Source organism: Martes martes (genome assembly GCF_963455335.1).
Source record: "Martes martes genome assembly, chromosome: 14".
Lineage (NCBI taxonomy): Eukaryota > Metazoa > Chordata > Mammalia > Carnivora > Mustelidae > Martes > Martes martes.
In genome coordinates, this window is record NC_137902.1 from 51,365,489 (window position 1) to 51,383,258 (window position 17,770).

Below are 17,770 nucleotides of genomic sequence, written 5' to 3' on the forward strand. Positions count from 1 at the left end.
TGCTCAGTTACCTCCATTACCTGCAGTAGGGCTTATCCACTCTGAGAACTGCCTGTAGCATTTTTAACCCCCAGAGAATTTCACTTTGCCACAAAACACAGACCTGAGGCTTTGGCCCCTAGGAACACAAGGAATGTATACAATACCCAATAACCAGGAAAAGAATGATGGTTGACTTATTTCAAAGTTGGATTCAGTAAATATATTCTAGTGCTTTCATTCAAAGCCTTTTTTGGGGTGCCTATGTGGCTCAGTCAGTGAAGCAGCCTTTTGGGGGCACCTGGGTGGCTCACTCGGTTAAGCGTCAGACTCTTGATTTTGGCTCAGGTCATGATCTCAGGGTGGTGAGATGGAGCCCCACATTGGACTCTGGACTCTGAGTTGGGCAAGCAGCCTGCTTGGGATTCTCTCTCTTCCCCTCTGCCCCTGCCCTGCTCCTGTGTGTGCTCTCTCTCTCTCTCAAAACCAAAAACAGCAAAACTCCCAAAACATCAAAGTCTTTTAAACCAAAGCAGCATTAGTAGCAGCCCCCATTTACAGAGCAACTACTTGTGTCACCCACAGGGGAAGCAGAGTCCACTCAGCTGTACTTCCTGCTCTTAAGGCACTTCCGGTCCGGTGTGTGTGGAGGTGTCAAGAACTATGAAGGGTCCAAGGTTTTGCCATTCTTGCAAGTTAATCTAACAAGTTAGTCTGCCTTAGTTTCACAGGTTCATAAATGTTGGCAGAAGACTTGAGACTCGAAAGCCAGAGACAAAGGACTGTATTATTTGTAGCAAGGCAGGTAACATACGGTTCATGGTTGACTTAGTACCCCTTGCCCTCTCTGTCCCCAGGAGTGATTCAGAACACCCTATGTAGAAGCTGTGCACACCATGTGTATGTGTATGAGACATACTTCTCAGGAAATAAAATCTGCCTCTGACTCAGAGAGAGTCACTACCTCTATCTTCCAAGGCTGTTTGCTATGCAGACATCTTGAAAAGATAGTTTGGGATAAAAGCAGTCGCAAGACATGTAGAAACTCCTTGGAAAACTGTCCCATTGCAAAGGATGAGGAATTCAAGAATTGCAAATACAGGTTTAAATGCAAGCACAGAGATTTGTGGGCACTGTCAGACTGAGAAGACACTTGCCCTAAAGTCTGAAAGGAGAGGTTATGAATATTAAAAAGCCAATAGGTCAAGGACTGGAAAAGCAAAATTCTAGAAAGAGGCAAGTGCAAAGCCATACATGCTTCAGGTGGCAAGAACCCTTTGGAAACTACAAGTAATTAAGCAAAGGTGGAAAAACCTGTAGGAAAAGTTGAGAGATTAGTCTAAAGATGTTGGGTGGAGTCAGATTCTGAAGGTCCTCAAAGCAGCAAGTGAAGAGGAATCTGGGAGGCTTGGGAGCAACATTTCTGACCTAAGCAACTGGAAGGATAAAGATTCCACTCAGTGTTGTAAGGGCTACAGGAAGAGGGACAGGTGTGAGGATGGAAGATGAGGGAGTCAGAGGAAAGAGGTTGATTCCATTTCAGATAAGGATGAGGAGCCAGGGGCCACATCAACATGGAGTTGTCCGGTGGACAATTATGAAGCCTAGGAGAAAGGGTAGGAGACACTGCCATGACAATTTTAGTTTTAATTATGACTATCCATGGGTGTGATTAAAGTCAATAAGAGATAGGATAGCAATGAAGATAGCAGAAGCTTTTAGGAGTATTGCTATTCCAAGGGCACAGCGAATGGCCAGGAGACTAAAAGAAAATTCAGGAGGGAGTGACTTCCTGGAAGCCAAAGGTGAGTGGCAGCCAAAGAGTAGTGAGTGGAATGTTTTACTATCTTAAAAAACAACAAAACATTTTATGATCTGAAAGTTTCTGTGGGTTAAAAATTGGCCTAGCTGGATGGCTCTAGCTCAGGGTCTCCCACCGAAGTTGCGGTCAAGATATTAGCTGGGGCTCCAGTCATCTGGAAGCGATCTGCTTCCAAGACGGCTCCCTCATGTGCCTCTGGCAAGAGGCCTCAGTTCTTCACCATGTGCATTTCTCCCTAGGGCTGCTTGAGTGTCCTCATGACATGGCAGCTGGCTTCTCCCAGAGCAGGTGATCCAATAGAGAAGATCAAAGCCTCAATTTCTTCCTTTTTTTTTTTTTAAGATTTTATTTATTTATTTATTTATTTATTTATTTATTTATTTATTTATTTGACAGACAGAGATCACAAGTAGGCAGAGAGGCAGGCAGAGAGGGGGGGGAAGCAGGCTCCCCACCGAGCAGAGAGCTCAATGCGGGGCTCGATCCCAGGACCCTGGGATCATGACGTGAGCTGAAGGCAGAGGCTTAACCCACTGAGCCACCCAGGCGCCCCAAAGCCTCAATATCTCATGTGACCCATTGTCAGAAATCACACTGTCATTTCTGCCTTATTCTGTTTGTTAGGAGTTATTCAGACCAGTCCATGCTCAAGAGGAAAGAAATTAGGCTCCATGTTTTGAAAGGAGTGTCAAAGAATCTGTGGATATATTTTAAATAGATAGGTAGATAGATATAGATATATATCCACAGTCTGGTCACATTATTTACATTTCTCCTACATGGAAAATGTATTAACTCCCTCCCAAGACCTCCCCCAAACCTCCAGCCTTTATAGCACCGGCAAGAGGCTTCTCAGGTATATTTCCTTAAGTACAGCAACTTCAGCACACTTCCTCTTGACTCGAAGACCTGTGAACTAAAGAGACAAGCTGCCTGCCCCCCAACACATACATGCATCTAACACACATGGGGTAGGATAGGCACAGGATAACTGCTAAAGATAGTCCTGGTCAAAAAGGGGGAAATAGGGCATACACAGGAGTCCATAGCAGTTCTGAAATCCAGCCAGGCAAATTTCAAAGGTTTCCTTATTAGGACTCAGTCCTGATGCCGCCTGTACCAGATGAGGTCACATAGGGAGAGATAGCCTGAGATTCACCGTCTTTCTTTTCCTACCCCAGGCTCTGTCACACAATGTGAGGGGTACACCCTAACCCACACACCCTAACCTCACATACACACACTCCTTGACCACTCTGTGGGCTTACGGGTGTGTCACTGGCAGTTCAGTTCATGCTCAAGAGAAACGACTCTGGGAAAGAAATCCATGCAGGCCCGGAGCAAGCTCAGGACTGTTTCAGTGGGGAAGACAGAGCTTCTGTATCCAGAGTCTGGTCCAGCTACGGAGAGGGTGATCATGTGGGCATGTTTCTTTGGCCCTGCAGACTCCTCACCCCATAAGAATAGGCAGAGGCTGAGAAGGTTTTGAGTGGGGCGCTCTAAAGTAGGGGGCCCAGGGTGGGAGGGCCCTCTTGCCCAGGTCTAAGGACAGTGTTGGGGCTAAGAACTGGGAATCTTCATGTGATTGAAACAAACACATACTGAGATGAGAGAGAGAGAGAGGGGACTGTAAGCTGTGGTTATGGTTAGAAGGTGGGATGTTGAGATGGAAGGTTTAGCAGTTGAGCATTTGGGGTTGTGAGTAGCCATGGAAGGGTGGAGTGCAAGGGAGATTCACTGGAGTTGAAGAGGTCAAAGATGACAGGTGAGGCTAGGTTGTTGGAGCTAACTGCTCCCCACACAGTCAATACACAGTGGTGGGATAGGCACAAGTTACCGGAAGGGATACTGAAGTCACCAGGATGTTGCTACGATAAGAGGTAGAGAGGAAAACTGGGAGTCAGGTGCTAAAGTCCTCAGGGAACACAGGGGAGTAACCAGGAAGCTGGTCATAAAGGATAACAAGTAGAGGATGGTAGAACTGATGATGAAAGTAATTTCATAGGAGGGTGATTTTATAGGAGGGCGGAGGAGTAAAAATAGTGGCCACCCTGGGGCGCCTGGGTGGCTCAGTGGGTTAAGCCTCTGCCTTCAGCTCAGGTCATGATCTCAGGGTCCTGGGATCGAGCCCCGCATCGGGCTCTCTGCTCAGTGGGGAGCCTGCTTCCTCTCCCCCCCCCATCCCCCCGGCCCTGCCCACTTGTGATCTCTGTCTGTTAAAAAAAAAAAAAAGTGGCCACCCCTCCCAACCCCATGTCCAGCCCTTGAGTGCAAGAGGGCATGGGAGAACGAGCAGGCTTCCCTCTGGGAAGATGGAACATCTGTGGGTAAATGTCCTTTTTTGCTAAGGTGAGAAGAGTGAAGGCATTCAGCGGTGAAGCTGAAGACTTGGGATAGTTTATTTACATTAGAACAAGGTTCTAGAGGGCATCAAGGGAGAGGGTAGCAGGGAGGCCAGCAGCGAGAGGACAAAACAGAAAGAAGGAAGCACAGCTAGTACCAGTGTGAAAACTAAGGAGGGTGCAAGTGAATAGAGGAACTTAAAATATTCGGGGGAATTAGGACCCATGGCTGGAGGTGAGGGGCATGCTGGGAGTAACTGGGCTGGGGAAAGTCAAGCCAATACCTGTGAAAAAATCCCTGAAATTGTGCATAAAGGACAGTGTGTCTGGTTTTGTGCACACAACTTTGGGCTATCATTCTCAGGTACACCAAAGCATGAAAATCACTGATCTAGACTGCTTGTTAAAGCCCAGCAGTGACTAGGGGAAAGAGAAGCATTCTACAGCTCTCCAGATCACATGCATATGCTCTTAACCACCATTCCCATTGCCTCCCCATGTTCAAAGCCTTACCCATTGAGGGAGATTAATCATTTTTGCAGAAAATTCAAAGACTCCACTGCTTTGGACCATCCTTGTCATGGTGCATTAACAGAGATAGTTGGCTTCAAAAATTTCCCTGGTAAATTTATCGTAGAGGTATGAACTTCCACAGTGAAGGGAGAGGAGACCTGGCTTCTCCACAGACTTGTCACTGGGTCACTGCTGAGAATGTCTCATGACTCAGATCTCACGGCCGCCTGCATCCACTGTGTGTTTGCCCTGTATCTCTTGGACCGGTGTGGGAGGCAGTGGAAGGAGGGTGAAGGAGAGTTCTGAGGCCTGGGAAAGTCACAAGGACGGCTTGGCCGGCAGCCACCTGGACACTCAGTACAGAGGGAAGCTGATGAGGAAGCCAGAGGCACAATAGGCCATTATTTCTGGCCATAGGCCATTATTTCTGGTCAGTTTGCTACTGGGTGACCCACCATTCCTCCCACCAGTTGAGTTCTCCTAGGCTCTTGGTTGGAAATAAAGCAATCATATTTCAAGAGATTCACAGGCTATGTCTGGAGACTGGGGGACATCCTGAGGCTCATTATGGCTGTGAGTACTCAGGGATTAACTCTGAGGACCACCCTCTTGCTCCAATCATCACTATACACCACCACCAGATACCACAACTGAATGTATGACTCCCCTCTTCAGAACCCCTCCATAAAGCCACCAATGCAATGGGTTAAACAGGCTACAGCCCTCTGCAGTAGGGCCTAACCTAACTTTCTAAACAAGCACAGAGTTTTCAGAGTTTTGTTAGCCACTATTTATCCAGCGCAGTAACAGGATTACATACATAGAAAGAACTATAGAATTTACATATACAGGAAGAACTCTGTGATCAAACAGATTTGGGAGCTGTTGGATTAATGAACCCATTCTTCAGGTGGAACTTCTCAGAGCTTCAAATTAATGTGCATGATAAGAAAGGAGAATGTAATATGTTTCCAGTCTAGTTTTCTCAAAAAGTATCTCAAGAGACTAGTGTTCTATAGAAAGCGTGCTGTCTCAACTGTCATTCTCAGCCTAGCTATCCCCCAAATTTAACCAATTCTTCTAAGCCTCTCATGGGAGCCGTGAAAACGCCCTATTCAGATCTGCTGTGTGCAGAGCACAGCAGACTCGCTCTTCTGAATCCAGTGAGGTCACACAGGATCTGCCCAGCTGGTGACCCAGCGTAATGATAAGCAGGGGTCCTCATACAGATCCATCCCTGTACAACATGGGACTCCTGGCTTCAGGATGTCCCTTTGGCCTGGCTGAAACTTTCTGGGAACAGTGTTGTCATCTGTGATGCTTCCTACCCAATCTTCTTTCCTGTGTTGAAATCCAAAGCTTCTGTTTTTTCTCCTTTGTCTGTCACAGGCATAGCCCTCAATGAATCTCTTGCACATTGAATTCTACCCCAGCAGCTGCTGCTCAGGAGATGTAAACAAGCCCACCTATCTCAGATGTGTTTCCAGAGCCTTCCCAGATTCAGCTTGTCCTTGGAAGCTCACATCACTGTTATGGCATCTGCCTTTATGATCTGCAGAGAGAGGCCTCCTGACACGGTAGTGTAGCTCACAGAAGACACTCTTGGAGATCGTGACCCAGGTCTGAATCCCAGCTCTGTACTTACTAGCAGTGTAACCTTAAGGAAATTCCTTGACAGGCTGTAAATGGGGGGATGGTACCACTATTTTACAAGGTTTGCAAGGATCAAATAAAACATTATATTTAAAGCACCAACATATAACAGGTGCTCAAAAATAGAATAATGATTGTTTACAGTCATTTTGTGTTTTTTCTACTTTCCCCTATCAAATTATAAGGACTTGAGGGTGGGCAGTGTGATTTGCAACTCTAACTCCCCCAAAGGACCTGAGATATAGGTGTTATTCATAGTGGATCACCAAATAGCTATTAAACGAAGTGGGAAGAAATGCAGAAGGAAAGGGGCATCTCAGAGAAGAGGGGCAGAAGAGCTAGTCGGGAGAGTCAGCTAATGATACAGGAAAGCAAATATTCAAAATATATAATACATGTAAAAGCAGAAATGTTTATATATGTGCTTATATACACATATATGGTGCTGTATATGTTTTTTTTTAAGATTTTTATTTATTTATTTGACAGACAGAGATCACAAGTAGGCTGAGAGGCAGGCAGAGAGAGAGAGAGGAAGGGAAGCAGGCTCCCTGCTGAACAGAGAGCCCAATGTGGGGCTCGATCCCAGGACCCTGGGATCATGACCTGAGCCGAAGGCAGAGGCCTTAACCCACTGAGCCACCCAGGCGCCCCTATGTTTTAATATATATTTATATTTAAATATATAGAAGAACCGTGATTTCAGAATTCACTGCTTAGAAAAGGGCTAGGAAGACTAAAGTTGTGCTCCCAGACCCGTTTGCAGAGGTTTGCACTCTAAACCCTGTAAACATAACCTGGAAGGGCAGGTTAGCCCTGAAATCTTCATACCTAAGCTCAGCATAACTAGGGAAAAAATGGCAGGAATGCAAAGGAAGGAAATTGCAAAGATGGATGAGAAACAGTGTGTCAATGAAGAGACACAATTAGAATATACAGAACCAGGGGTTTCCATCCAAGTTCAGAATATTGCCTTCTTGTTCTGTTCAGGATATCAAGCCACCTTGATTTTAGCTTGGCTTGGAGGGGGAAACCACAGCCGTGGTGGCCCCCAGAATAATCTGCTGGGCTACTGGAGAAAGGAGAAAGGAGGAAGCTACTGGAATTCCTAGATCTTACGTCACTATGCCCAGCTATGGCTCCACCTCTGAAGCTCAGGAAAGGACACCATCTGTCTCAGGAACCCAACATTGCTTTCTGATGGGAGGGGAGGGCTTCATACTCACCTCAGCTTTCCCCAAAGCCTCACTGATTCCTTGAAACCCCAGCTCCAGGAAATTTTTCGTAGAGTACAAAAATCATAGCTGGCAGAAATGTCTAAGGCCCTGTTTGTGGAGCACCGCCTAGCATTAATCACCTCTTTGCTTTCCCAAAAGACATGTGTTCATGTGTAGCAAGATCCTCTCCCCAGGTAACAACCTTCTGTTCTAACAGGATGACCTTCCATGACTGGCCTTTTATTTTCTTCATTTAAATCCCTTATGCCACAGGAAAGGTCTATGGGTATATGTGTATAGAAGTTGGCTTTCTACTACTTTTCTTTCTTTTTTCTTTCCTTCTTTCTTTTCTTTCTTTCTTTCTTTTTAGGACAAGGAGGAGGGGCAAGTGTCTGTTAAAAGTCAGGGCTGTTGCTACAGCTCCCCTACAACGAGTACGTCACCAAGCTCATTAAGGCTCAAATCTAGAGGCCAAAGTATATCAGGGACATCTCCTTTATCTCCTTCAAAACAGCATTAAGTTTCTCTGTGTTTCCAGTAATTTTATGAGACAAGCTACAAAGACACACCATTTGAATGAATCACTCTGCTCTCGATCTGTAATGCTAAGACTTCAAATATAGTTAATTCGAATTAACTAGGTCCCACTGACAAGAGTTGGCTTGACTGAATCATAAAGCATATTAAAAGAAATTCAGTTTTATTGCCTTCAGGAATCTAGTGGAACTATGCTAATAAATTGCTCCTCAGTACAGATCTTCAGGGAAATCTGTTTTAATGAACAGACGAGAGTATTTTCTAGTTCAGTCCATCAATCGTTTATATGGAAAGGGTTACTTGTCAAGTGTATAATGCTTACCTGAAATGCTTGGTCTTCTTTATATCACAGTATTTAAGTTGAACAAACTTTGTTGATAAATGCTATAAAAGAGAAGATCCAATCTGTTATTCCTTCAAAATTAGCAAAGTCCCAATTAATGCCACCATGGCTCTGTTAGCCATGATATCAAGCTAGTGTTTTCATCACTCAGAAGGAACACTCAGCTTTTGCATGAGCTCGTCCTCTAGCCCTGGGGACATCCCTATCCTTTCAGATTCTGTGATACACGTTCCTTCCTCCCACACTTCCTTCTGTGTTTATTAAGCAACTAGTGTGTGTCAGACACTACAGTGGAGAACTAATCTCAGTCTAGAGAGGGAGACAAACATGAACGAGTATTGCGAAGCGCTGTAGGCACAAGGATTGCTGTATCAACAAAGAACCGTGGATTATGGAGTCACCTCACTCTGAGAGCATCAAGAAAATTTCAGATTTAAACAAATTCTTTAAAATGGAGGCCATGTTTATGTGGCTTGCTAGGAGGGAAAGGGCAGCACATAAGGAAAGATGCCAAGGCATGATAGATCATGGCATGTTCAACAAACTGCAAATAATATGGCAAGAAAGGTGCAACAGATGGATGACAGGGGAGGAAATAGTAGGAATAAGGGTTACTTAACGAGAGAAGGCTGGAGAGGTCAGCAGAGGCCAGATCAAGGGGAGTATGGGCTGGCTGTCCTCGGTACATCACTTCTGGAGTATCACATCCGGAGTATATTTAGCATGATGGTGACAAACTAGGGGGCAACGATGAAGTGAGAGGGTAAATCTGGTCTATACTCTATCTTGGCTGCAGGCAAAAGTCTAAATTTGTGATTTCTTAATAAAAAAAATTCTGAAAGCCTATGTGTTGGTCCATTTAATTCCAGGCAAAGCCAAATAAGAATGCATCAGTGACTCACCAATGAGATTGCATTTAAGATATACAGCCTCAGAGCCAACACCAGCCCTGTGAAAATAGACTTCAGGACAATATGGAACTGGATATTGGCCAAGGCGGCTGGAAAAACACACTCTGACCTCATAAAGAAAGGCAGGCCTTTCAAAATATAGAAGACCAGTGGGAAGGAGGATTAGAAAAAAAAAGTTAGGTATATGAGTTATTTATTACAATCTAACAAATACATTAAAACTTCGTGGTTTAAAATAGTTTATGTCTATGATTCTGCACGACTGGACAGTTTTCCTGATCTCTGTTGGGCTTACTCATGCAGCTGTCTCAGCTGATGGGTCAGCTAGAGGCTGGGCTCAGCTGGGTAGTTTGATCTGCTGGGCCTCTCTCTCCTTACAAGATATTTCATGCCAAGTTCCTTTATGGCACAGCATTTCAGGCCAGCATCCCAAGAGGGTGAAAACGGTATCCTCATGTCAGCACTTCCACCGTATTTTATTAGTCACAAAGACTGCTCCTATAAAAGGGGTGGAGAAATAGACTTTGTCTCTTGGTGGAGGGAGCGGTAAAGTCATATTACAAAAGAGTAGGAGTCTACTCCAGAGGGCTTGAGCCCTACTGCTAAAACATCTGTACGATGTGGGTGAGTGCCAAAGGGCTGAAAAGCAGAGAGAGCCTTCCCCCATTCCCTGACCATGCAGAGACAGAACGCTGGAAAAGCTGAGTGGCTGTGGCCAAACTTCAACTAAAGCCTTCAGTGAGTAAAACTTAGAGGGCCATGTAGCAGAAAAAGCTAATCAGGGGAAACATAGAGGCTATCAAGAGAACCTGTATCAAAAGAGGGCATACTGTTTACCCTCACACCCTGACTCTCCCACAGCACTCAACTTTTAGGGAGGTTTGGTTCAGGTATGGTAATTCACCTAGTATGACCTTATACTCCAATAATACCTTTTCTCTTTTATATCTGGGACTATTACCTCACTGTCTTCTTTCAAGCACCTTGTGAAGTAAGAACAGAACTCCTCTTCTTTCAGAGATAAGGAAACTAGGACCTGGAGGGACTATCCTCCAGTCATCCAGAAGGTTGGCACAAGAGTCGGGCTTCTCATAATTCCCTCTCAGTTCTCTACCCTATGCCAGGGCATGCCCTTGTCCCTGATGCCTATTGAGGTCTCTCTCCCCAAAACCCCTCCCCCTCTATAATGAGGACCTCGGTCCTCCATGCCAGTTTGTGGACAGAGGAGTCACCCAGACAAGGGCAGCTATAACTCAGACACCTGGCCCACACAGGAACTCCTGGCTCAGAGTGGCAGGACTGTGCTAAAGGCTAGATTCTTCCCACTCCTGGCTACAGCCTAACCTCCCCACTGTAGGAAGGTAGGGTTCTACTCTCTAGCTCTGGCCAATGAAAACTATTTCAAGGCTAGGTCTCTCACATCTTAGGGCCAACACACTTCTCATTCTTTCAGATGTCTTTCCCCTAAGCATCCTCAGTGGTCACCTAGAACTCAGAATACTGTCAATTGCTTTGTGACTTGGTGTGTTAACTGCTCTTGAATATCATAACAGAATGGGGGTCAGTAGATCTAGTTCTGGCTACCAGAGAAACAAGAATTCAAGTTTGAATGGGGGAAGGATAAAATGGTCACTACTCATGGATGGATGAGATTGTCTATGACTATGTGCAAAATCCTAAGAAATCTACAAAAGAACTTCTAGAACTAATACAGTACATGAGTTTGTCAGTGTCACAGGATAAAAGGCCAACAGCCAAAAGTCAATTGATTTCTGTACACTTGTAATGTACAACTGGAAACCAAAATTAAAAGATGGAATGAGAGAACAAAAAAGCTAAGCGTGACGCTTATGGTAACTATTTTGTATAGAGCTTCAGTGGACAGGCTAAGAGGAAGGAGGAAGGAACTAATGCAGGAACATTTGCATTCTCACTCCACCCCATTCTGAAATGCCTTTAGGAGAGGGCACCTCAGACTGTTGAAAGGCTCTTCAGGGGATTCCTATCACCTCCAGAAAGAGAAACTGACTGGGAACACCAGCATCTAAAATCTTCTGCATCTGGGAACCTGTTAGAAACAGAGGAAGGGGGGAAGGGAAAGCCAGGTGATTCTGATGCACACACTGTTCAAAACAGCAACTTCCATACTTCATTCTGTGCCTGAGACCTAAGGCATCCAGGCTGTTGAGGCTTATAGCACCCTCTGCTGGTGCCCATCTGCAAAGGCCAATCTCTGAACCAAAAATAAGGCTCTCATAACTAATTTGCCAAACTGTGAATTTTTAATTCAAGTGAAGAGATGTTAAGAAAAATCCTATTTCCTATTACATCCACTGACAGCTCATTCTACCATAGGATTTCTGAGATTATGGTACATTCTCCTTTGGTTCTTCTGTGGCTTTCATTTCCTTGTGCATCCTTCCTTCTTCCAGACTTCTAACAAAGGATCCAGAAGAGTTCAATGAAATTTTCAGAGACAACCGTCTCCAAGGCCAGGCTAGTCACCCACGGAGGCCTTCTCTGCCTTAGCCTAAGGGCAGTGTCACTCTCATACACACAAACCCAAGATCTCTCAATGGCTTCCTATAACTTGAGGCAAAATCAATCTTCTTCACCAGGACCTTTGAGGCTTGCATGCTTAGAGCCCTGGCTACTTCTAAGTTCACTTCCCATCATTCTTCCCCTTGCTCACTCTTTTTTTTTTTTTTTTTAAATTTTATTTATTTATTTGACAGAGAGAGAGAGATCACAAGTAGGCAGAGAGGCAGGCAGAGAGAGAGAGGGGGAAGCAGGCTCCCCGCTGAGCAGAGAGCCTGATGTGGGGCTCGATCCCAGGATCCTGGGATCATGAACTGAGCCCAAGGCAGGGGCTTAACACACTGAGCCACCCAGGTGCCCCCCCCACCTTGCTCACTCTTAAGCTAAACTGGCCTCTTAATTGTTTGGAGAACATGCCAAGCCTATTATAGAGGTCAATGCACTCACTTTTCCCTCAACCCCTAGATAACCCACACGGTTCCTTCCCCATTCAGGCCTCTACTCTAATGTCTGAGTAGAAGGCCTTAAAAGTGCTGTCAGATAGCAAGTGCTCCCTATCACCCTCTATCCTTTTATCTATTTCTGTGTGTGTGTGGGCGCGCGCGCACGCGCGCGCGCGTGTGTGTGTGTGTATCCACTTTTGGCTACCAAGAATAATGTGTGTGTATCCACTTTTGGCTACCAAGAATAAATTCCCACCAAGCAAAGATCATGGGGTAGGAAGGGGCACACATTAGTCCTGGTTTTTTGTTTTTTTTTTTTTTTTTTTAATTCACATAAGCAAGAGAGACAAAACGTTATTGAAAAGAATTGGAAAATTTCGTAAGAGGGTGTCAGGAGCAGCTTGCACAGAATTTGGGCTTGAGTTAGGAGTTGCTGCAGAGGGTTCAAGGAAACAAGGAGGTGAGATGCTATTCTGGATTGAGTGTTTTTAGAAAACTGAGACAATTCAGTATTTTAGTTACTCATATTAATAGGGAGATGGGGTATCTTGTTATTTTTTGTGTTGAATATGTCTACCCAGGCCTGTTTATGAGTGAAGATGGTCCATCACAATTGTGCAGAGCCCTCACCTGATGTGATATTCTATAACACTGTCTATGTTCAGTAATGGAACACCACTGCCAGTTACTAGTCGACACCTGTCAGGGATGCTTTTCTTTTTCATATATTACTGTCTAGAAAGTAAGGTTCCTGAAGGCAAGGACTTTGTTTCATTTACCACTGAAGCACCAGTGCTTAAATAGTGCCTGGCGGGGTGCCTGGGTGGCTCAGTGGGTTAAGCCTCTGCCTTCGGCTCAGGTCATGATCTCAGGTCCTGGGATTAAGCCCCGAATTGGGCTCTCTGCTCAGCAGGGAGCCTGCTTACCCCTCTCTCTGCCTGCCTCTCTGCCTACTTGTGATCTGATAACAAAATTAAAAAAAAATAGTGCCTGGCATATGATAGGTGCTCAATAAATGCTTGATAAATATTCTTTCAAAATATCTTCCATACTTCAGGTCCTACATATCTAAAATCGAGCCCTGTATCTGGGACAGGGTAAATTCAGATCCTTGGAATGTCGCACAGGTCATGGTAGAGCAAATTGTAGCTGCTGGTGGGCAGGCAGGTATTAACATTCACCCTTTACAGAACTTGAAATGGAAAGCACTGAGTCCTCCAGACTCTCCCTTAGACTGAACAGGACTTAGCTTCCTTTGGGTGCTTGGGAAGAGAATTATCAACATCCTCACCCCTGCCCGACTCAGCAGTGGCAAGAGATGGTAAAGACACTACTATAAACAGGAGAGACCCTCCTCAATCTGTTAAATCATCTTTCTTTTCCCATTCAATATTTTATAATCATATGGGCTTTTAACAAAATATATGACACAGTCTGCAATGTAGTTAGTCCTCCAGAAAGATGTGGATCCCAGTAAAGCTGTCACGTTCCCTTACTATATTACTATTTAAAACTACTTCTGCAGCTTACTTATGCAGAAAGGGCATTAAGATATTTTTAAACCTATCAGATTAGCAAACATGATAAAGTTCAGTAATACATTATTTTGGCGATGGTGTGGATTTACTGGCAAACTCATACATTGCTAGTGGAAGAATAAATTGGTACAACTTCTATTAGGGTCAATCTGATAATATCTAACAAAATCCAAAATGTACAAATGCTTGGACCCAACAACTTCACTTTTAGCAATTTATTCTACAGATGAACTTGTACACAGGCAAAGTAATATTTATTACAGCATTGTTTGAACAGTAAACAATCTGAAAGTCCATCTTTCAGGGAATGAGTAATAAATTATGAATGGCATCTATGCAAGGGAATATCATGTTGTCATTAAAAGAAAGAAGCAAACTGCATTCTTCATGTACTTATATGGAAAGAACACTAATATATCAGGTGGGAAAGAGAAAAGGGGGAGCTGGCCTGGCATATACAGCTAGGACTACTGCTTTCTTGTCGAACATAAAGAAATTCACAGAACACCAACATATGACAAGAGACCTGTGACCATGATAGACCAAGATAAAAACAAGGCTATCAATAATCATGTCTGAACACAGATTAAAAACATGAACATTACTAAACCACAAAAACCACTAAACATCCTTCTATCGTGAGTGATTTTTGTTTCTTTATTAATTATAACATTAAGCTTCAATCTATTCCTTCTGCCTCAAGATTTATTAAGGCACCCAATTATAAAATTGGTCCAGCATCCTGAAAATATCCAATCCAGAGCAAATCTACGCTTCCTTAAAACTTTCCTCCCAAACCACCTAATCCAAACGCAATCCTGTAAGTCCTTTCCCAACATCCTCCAGCTGAGATGCTCTTTAATTTACCATGGTGTGCATTCTCCCTCACTGCAATGAACAATAAATCTAACTTATTTAACTAACGTGTGTTCTTGGAGGTGAAGGCATTGGTATATGTTAAGTGAAATAAATGAGGTGCAAAACCATATCTATATATGCTACAATTTGTTTAAATAATATAAACATAAAAGAAAAAATATGTATTTGTTTGAGTATGTATGGAATGCCTCTGGGAAAACATACTATTTAAAAATGATAGTCTCTTGGAAAAAGAACTAAAGACTGGGGCACAGGAGTGGGAAGAAAAGTTTTCAGTTTATATAGTTTGCTACCATGTTCATTAATTACTCACAATAACTTTTTTAAAAAGATACTAAGAATCATGGGTACCTGGGTGGCTCAGTTGGTTTCCACCATGTTGGAGTCCCTCAAATCACATCACCCACTACTGCCAACTGCTCTCCAGCTAGGCCTCCAAAACAGTCTTTGAGGAAAAACAGGATCAAGTTTCAAATACACTGACAACTTATTGATGAAGGCTGATTAGTCTGTATTGAAAAACCATTAGGGGGCATCTGGGTGGCTCACTTGGTTGGGCATCTGCCTTTGGCTCAGGTCATGATCCTGGGGTCCTGGGATCAAGCCCCACATTGGGGTCCCTGCTTGGCAGGGAGCCTGCTTCTCCCTCTCCCTCTGCCTGCTACTCCCCGTGCTTGTACACTCTCTCTCTCAAATAAATAAACAAAATCTTAAAACAAAGAAAAGAAAAAGATAAACCATTAGGTACATGTGTTTTCTTTAGAGTGGGATCCAAGACCCTTAAGGCTGGAATATGAACGGTTCATGGTGGTTTCATACTTGTAGCTCTCCTAGGGGGCCCTGTAAGCTGAGAACATACAGCATTTAAATATCCATGCTGCTCTAGCAGAGGCCTTACAGCTATCAAGTGGTCTTCTTCCAAGTTACTGCTGATGGTGGTAACTGAGCTCCTCTGAGGCATTCTCTTGCCCCACCACTCTTCTCAAGTCTCTGCCAGAGCTGTTCCCACTCCACATTATGGCTGGCAGCCCAGCACTTGGACAGGTAAGTGAGCTGTTTGACCAGAAAACAGACAATTTTGGATAAAGGGTATATTATATCCTACAGTCACATTACATAATCCAGTAGCACTTGGCTGGTCATTTTGGGATGTCTTGATCTTCCTTGGTTAGGTGTAGAGGCTTCCTACAAGCTGCGCCCAGGCCTGGGTTCTGTGACCTACTAACTTGGCCTGTAGCCTTTCCTTCATCTCCCATTTGATCTTTTGTGTACTTTCCATCATCCTACCTCTTTCTTTTTGACTTACACTTGTGCCCTTTACTAACTCCTGTTTTATAAAACTACTTATATGTGTCCCAACAATTTAGACCCTGGCAACAGGCATTCCAATGGTTGTATTAAAAACATATACCCTGTCAGAGGTACCTGGGTGGCTCAGTGGGTTAAAGCCTCTGCCTTAGTCTTGGGTCATGATCCCAGGGTCTTGAGATCGAGCCCCACATCAGGTTCTCTGCTCGGTGGGGAGCCTGCTTCCTCCTCTCTCTCTGCCTGCCTCTCTGTTTACTTGTGATCTCTGTCTTACAAATAAATAAATAAAATCTTAAAAACAACAACAACAACAACAAAAAAACATATACCCTGTGAGCATGCCTGGGTGGCCCAGTCAGCTAAGCATCTGACTCTTGATTTCGGCTGAGCTCCTGATCTCAGGATTGTGAGATCAAGCCCCCTGCTGGACTCCTCGCTCAGCAGGAGTCTGCTTGAGATTTTCTCTCTTTCCCTCTGCTCTTGCCCCAACTCCTACTCTCCCCCTCTCTCTCAAACAAATCTTAAAAAGAAAAAAAAAAAAAAATTAAAAAACACATACCCTGACAACAGTTCCCTAATACATACACAAATCCAAATTTTTTTTACATTAGTCTTCTAAAGCTTTCATCATTTCTTATGAATTTTCTCTTCAGGGAAGGCTCAGTTCAAGTTTTACATGCTTAGTAAATTCTGCATGGACCCTCAGTCCCCACTGAGCCCTTCCTCTCCCAAGCTACCATTAAATGAAGACAGTAAAATTATCTATTGACTCAGCTATTTCCAAACATTTCCTTCTCCTATCCTCAACTCTTTTTTCAAAGGGAAAGCCTACAAGGAAAATCAAATATGTAAAACAGTAACTCTGTATGAAAATGGTACAAATTCCCCACTTCCCTTTCCCCTATCCCTGAAGATGTTCAACCAGGCAGTTTTTTAAAAACTGTGGGTTGATTCCCCCAATGAATGTTTCATGTCAACTTCCCTGCTAGATTATTAATTTCCTGGGGGCATAGACCATTTTATTGACCTAAATTCAACTATTATTTCAGCATTATGTACCAGCTACTAAGCCAGCAAGGGTAGAGTACTTTCGTATCTGGCCTTAAATACAATCTATGACAAAGGCATTTTTTTGATCCTCCCCCCTTTTTTTTTAAAGTTTTTTTTTTAAGATTTTATTTATTTATTTGACAGACAGAGATCACAAGTAGGCAGAGAAGCAGGCAGAGAGAGAGGAGGAAGCAGGCTCCCCACTGAGCAGAGAGCCCGATGTGGGGCTCGATCCCAGGACCGTGAGATCATGACCCGAGCCGAAGGCAGAGGCTTTAACCCACTGAGCCACCCAGGCGCCCCTTAAATTTTTTTTTTTTAAGATTTTGTTTATTTATTTGAGAGAGAATGAGTGAGAGAGAGCATGAGAGGAGAAGGTCAGAGGGAGAAGCAGACTCCCCAAGGAGCTGGGAGCCCGATGCGGGACTCAATCCTGGAAGTCCAGGATCATGACCTGAGCCGAAGGCAGTCGCTCAACCAACTGAGCCACCCAGGTGCCCTTTGCTCCTCCTTTTAAACATAAAGTTAGGTGGAGCTGGAATAAAAGACCTAATTTAATCAGTGGCAGAGATGCAACACCCAGGCCTTCAGAGTCTAAACCCAGTGCATTTTCTATTCCACCATGTAGCCTCTAGGTCTGTTCTAGACTATTCTTTCCCAGAGTTCCCGAGACAGAGACTAGCTGGGGCCACCAACA